Source organism: Salvia hispanica, chromosome 4, assembly GCF_023119035.1.
Source record: "Salvia hispanica cultivar TCC Black 2014 chromosome 4, UniMelb_Shisp_WGS_1.0, whole genome shotgun sequence".
NCBI classification, from domain to species: Eukaryota; Viridiplantae; Streptophyta; class Magnoliopsida; order Lamiales; family Lamiaceae; genus Salvia; species Salvia hispanica.
The window spans coordinates 48,681,697-48,687,672 of record NC_062968.1 but is presented as its reverse complement, the minus strand read 5'-3'; positions in this window follow the sequence as shown (position 1 = coordinate 48,687,672).

Genomic DNA, 5,976 nt, shown 5'->3' with positions numbered 1-5,976 from the left:
AAGTTGATGACGGAGTTGAACCTCCACTCTACTCTACCTTGTAGATTATTTTGTGACAACAAGGCAACCATTAGTATTTCTGAAAACCCGGTGCAACATGACAGAACCAAACATGTGGAAGTAGACCGACACTTCATAAAAGAGAATTTGGAGGCTAAGGTGGTGGAGATGCCCTATGTCAAGTCCGAAGATCAACTGGCAGACATCTTGACAAATGCAGTGAACTCAAAGTCGTTTCGGGAAGTACTTGGCAAGCTAAGTATCGGCAGCCCCGTTACATAGCTTGAGGGGAGTGTTAGAAGATATTGCACAAAATCAGGAATTGATATGGGAGAATATTTCGCATTTAATTAGTGTAATCTAGGTTTACCATGTATAGAAAATCCTAGGCTATATAATCATGTAAAATCTACATTGTTGATACATCGAATAGAATGAAGATATTCATACTTTGATAGTAAGTTGTAACCGATAGAATGAAGATATTCATACTTTGATAGTACTAAAATAGGTTAGTATAGTATTTTGATGTAAAATTGAAATTTTATCTCTCCCAATTTCATCAATATTTCAATTTAATTATCAAAATAAATATTTTTTTCTTTGCTTTTTCCACTTCTTTCTCAAGTCTATTAAACTCGACAAAGTTACACGATTAAGCGCATGCCATTGTACCGAGATAATGATTTAAGTTTATCAAATGATAATGCTACTGTATTAGTAGTATAGTCGTATTAAGTTTATCAAATGATAATGATTCAAGTTTATCAGAGGTACACGAGATAATGCTACTGTATTAGTAGTCAACTTTGGACCACATGAGCTAGAGCCCAGTTCACCAATAATGGGCTTTTGATTTAGGCAGATCACAACGTTATTTTGAAACCTTGGAAAAACGGAACGATCTATATATATTTAAATAGGGATATGATCAAATGAAAACTCTAAATATTGTACTAATTCAAAATTATGATCTGGATCATTGAAAAATATTAACAGATCACAAAAAAGCATCAACAGGAAAATGTTAACAGAATTTCAACGGTAGTCAATGATTGATGTTGTGTTGATATTGTGTTGATACTGTGTTGACATTAAAATCTTGAAATTTTATACTGTATTGATATTGTATTGAAACTGTGTTAAAGTTGTGTTGAATAATTTTGAGTTTGTACAATATATAAGTTTGCATTTTATCACTACCCTGATTAAATATTTTTAGTACATCTAAATTTTTAGTGTGAGTTGACTTGACATGTTATATAAATGTTATACTTACACATTATATGTTTCTTAGTCGTGGTTCCATTTTTATTCACCTAGGAGAGCATCTCCAAGGAAAATGGTAAATGAAGAAGTAAAAAGAAATAACTATCATATTTACTTATTCTTCATAAAATTTCATGCTCTAGTGAAAAGAATATTTAAGGAGATTATTACCTTCTTTTATTTTGAGAATATATATTTACCTTCTTCTTAGTAGAAAAGGTAAAAATTTAATTATTTTTGTTAAAAAACCATCTTTCTTTTCCAATATTTTAAAGAAAGTATAGTGACCTTTTTGAAAAAAAGTATAATTTCTCAATTTGGAGATGCCATGTTCAACAAATGTACTATACTGTTTTTTTCTTGAGGACATGTTATGTTTTTTATAAATAGTAATAATGTTGAAATTGGAGATCTTAAACTAATCATACGCTAATAAAAATTTCCGTAATAACTTTAGAACTGATTTCATCACGAGTTATTGAAAATAGATACCGAAAATGAAAAAAATATTAATATTATTATTATTGTTATTATTATTATTATTATTATTATTATTATTATTATTATTATTATTATTATTGAACAAATAAAAGAATAGTTATATGGAGAGGGAGTATAAATGTGAAGTGAGTGGAAAACAAAAACTGAAATTGACGGAAATGGCCGTCACAAATCACACCCATGTGCTGAAGTTCAACTATTACAATCAAGTCCCACTTTCCAGTCATAATCTTCCAAACATATTTCCTAAATTACAGATGACGTACAATAAATTGGTTCAGTTTTGCCTGGGTGAATCGCATTCATTAATGCAAATATGAAAATCAAAGATCAGAAAAGTTTTTGTTATGGGGAAACAACTACAAGCGAATCATGGAAATATTTCACTCACCATTTCTTCATTTAACAATTCTCGTGTCCCACATTTTTGTATCCTTTTTCTAATTATTTTATTTTGTAGGAGTAATATATTTATCCTAAATTAATTAAAATATTTTGTTAAAAGCCAAAATTAAAATCTTCAATTTAACTCAAAGATAATACGGAGTAGTAGAATTTTAATATTAAAATTTTAAATTAATAAAATTTAAAATTTAACAATAAATTAAGTAAAAAAGAAAAAGGTGCTAGAAACAAGAATAAGAAAAAAATTAATGAGTAAAAAATAAAATTTTAATAAAAGATAAAGAAAAAATAATACTCTGCATTTCATGGACATTGCACTGATATCATCTGCAGTCCATATTCTTTTAAAATATCACCAATTTCCTTAAATGTTGATTATAGTATAACATTGAGGGAAAGAATTTTGCAATTTTTAAGACTGTTTAGGATCAAAATATCTTCAGGCTATTCTTTATGGGATAGAGGACCGTCATTTTGATGCACTTAGTTCATCCATTTTTGTTGTATTCCATAAGAGAAGTCGTTATATTTTGTTGCAAATAATTGTTCGTGACAACATATACTTGAAAGGTAATGATGAATCAAAATAAAAGTATTTTTATCCTGAAAAAAATCATATTTTCCTGACAATAGTATACTAATGTCCAAATACATTTAATAATATTTTTAAATGCTACGGATCGCGAATGATATATGTATCTATCAAAAAACACATAAATATATACTTCATCTTTCCCACAAAAATATACTCTCTTAGTTGGACACGAGTTTTAATGTTACAATTTAATAAAATAAGAGCATCCGCAATGGTGCTTAGGCCAGCCATAGGCCAGCCATTCTCTCCCCTGCCACGTCAGCAACACTAAAAAAACCACCTGCCACGTCAGATTTAGGCCACCATAGGCCAGCCGCAATAAAAATAATTCAAAATATACTACATTTACGGAATTAAAATTACGATTAAAATACGGAATTAAATTTACGACACATATACGGGAAAATTCATTAATTGCATTTAAAAAAGTTACATAGATAAAAAAAATTACATGCATAATAAAGAAAAAAAACTATCGCCGTGCAATCCTCCGTGCCCACAACTCTTCAATTATATCCTTTTGGAGTTGAATATGAGCATCCACTTGGCGCATGTTGGCAAATTCCTTGAGGCGGCCGGCTTCATCGAGAGGTACCCCACGTCGTACACTAGGGGTGGCCGTTCCGTGGCTTGGACCGGCTTCATCGTCATTGACCCAACTAGTCAGTTGTACGCCTTCGTCTTCGACGATCATGTTGTGCAGGATAATGCAGGCGTACATTATCTCGGAAACGCATCCGACATCCCACAAACGCGTTGGACCCTTAATTGCCGCCCATCGAGACTGGAGCACACCAAATGCGCGCTCCACGTCCTTGCGCGCCGACTCCTGTCGTTGCGCAAAGTAGGCCTTCTTTTCATCACTTGTTTGTCGGATCGTCTTCACAAAGACCGGCCACCGAGGGTATATCCCATCCGCCAAGTAGTAGCCCATATCATGCCGGTTGCCGTTGGCCACAAATGAGACGGCTGGACCGACGCCCTGGCACTTCTCGTTGAAGAGGGGAGACGAGTTCGGGACGTTGAGGTCGTTGTTCGACCCGGCTACCCCAAAATACGCATGCCAGATCCACAGCCGGTAATCAGCTACGGCCTCGAGGATTATCGTGGGGTTCTTTGACTTGTAGCCGGTCGTGTAGGCCCCCTTCCAGGCAGTCGGACAGTTCTTCCACTCCCAATGCATACGATCTATCTTTGCCCTAACATCCAGGGAACCCATGCTTCTCCCCGTGCATGCATCAAATTCCGACAATCTTCGGGAGTAGGGCTTCGAAGGTCTTGCTCACCGAAAATCTTTGATCACGCCCCCACAGAGAACTCCTTCGAGACATTTCGGGTGACGACTCACCGATGTGGAGGTACTCATCCCACATGTCTGCCGCGCCTCCGTAGGCCAACTGCCTGATTGCCGCCGTGCACTTTTGAATAGGGGTGTGGCCGGGTCTGCCAGCCGCATCGTGCCTGAAGCGGAAACACAGATATCGACGCTCTAATGCGCCAACGATGCGCATAAACAACTCCCTGCGCATTCTAAAACGCCGCCGGAACATGTTGGCGGGAAACCGCGGGTTCTCTGCAAAGTAGTCGTCGTACAGCCGCTGATGTGCAGCTACGTGATCCCGATCAATCACTGCTCGGTGGTGGACAACTCGTGGAGGGCGAGGTATCGCCTGCTGTTCCACCATACGCATGTACCGCTCCATCCCGCGGTTCATGTAGGCCTCCATAGCCTCGTTCATCCTCCGTTCGTACTCCTCGGGATCCCCACCACTACCACTACCGCTACCACCCGCGTTACTCATCGCTCGATGATGCTCTTGTACAGAAAGTTAGAGAGAGAGAAAACTCGTTAAAACAAGTGGTGCAAATGAAAATGAAACGAAAATCGCGTTTATATATGATTTAAAAAAAAAAAAAAAAATCGAAAATCGGCGCTGGCCGATCGGCGGCCAGCGACGAGCGATCGGCGAGCCCACGCCGATCCGCTCGCCGATTACTGCGCTGGCCGACTGCAATGGTTCGGCTAGCCGATCGGCCAGCACGACGAATCGGCTAGCCGGTCGCTAGCCGACCATTGCGGATGCTCTAAAATGGCGGACACTCTCTTTCTCTGTATAAACAGGCGGACGGCTCCGGCAAAGCCCCCGCTCAAGCGGGGGCTTTGGCCTATGCTGGTTCTGCCGGTGATTCCGTCAATAAAATGTTGTTCATTTTTGCTATTTTGATCCGTCCATAAAATTTTGTCCATTTTATTTGTTTGTTTGTTTGTTTTTTCATTTTTGTCAATGGAGGTCACTTTCTAGTAACTTATTACACTTACATTCTATATTAAAATTAATAACTCCATCCGTTCTTGAAATGTTATCCAATTTTACTATTTTGGTCCGTCCGTGAAAAATTGTCCACTTTGCTTTTTTCTATTTTTGGTAAATGGACCCCAATTTTTACTAACTCTTTACACTCACATTTTATTATAAAACTTAATATAAATATGAGACTCTTGTTCCATTAGCTTTTTCAACTCATTTTTCTATGCATTTCTTAAAACCCACGTCGAGTCAAATTTGGATAACATTTCATGAACGGAGGGAATAGTATATATATGCGGAATCTACATTATACTAACCTTTTCTATTCACTTTTCTTTACATTTCTTAAAATTTACGACGAGTCAAGTGTGGAAAATATTACACTCAATTTTAAAAATACGAATGTAAATTAAGTCGGTGAATTTTGTTACTACTCCAATTAATGAACGAATTTACACATCAAGACCCTAAAAATATCTCATCTCTTAGATTTTTTTTACCCTCTTTCTATAATTAGTCGTGTAGTAGTTAAGTGGAGTATTAGATTGTTTGAGGTTGTTTATTAAGTAGGAGTATGTAATACTAAAATCATATACTCCATCAGTAGAGTATGAACTTTGGATTTGACACGGATTTTAATGTATTATTGATAAAGTAAGAGAGAGAGAGATAGAGATGGTTTTTTAAGTATTATTAGTAGAGAATGAGTCTCACCTCATTAGAGAGAAGAGAGTTTTCAAAATTGAAAGTTCATACTCTTTGTGGACGAATAAAAAAGAAAATAGTGCATACTCTTTAGGGACGAAGGAACAGTAGCGGACGCAATTAAGAACAAGGGGTGACGACCATATCCCCAAAAGTGTGAATGACCTAGTGGTAAAATGCTCACTTATTATT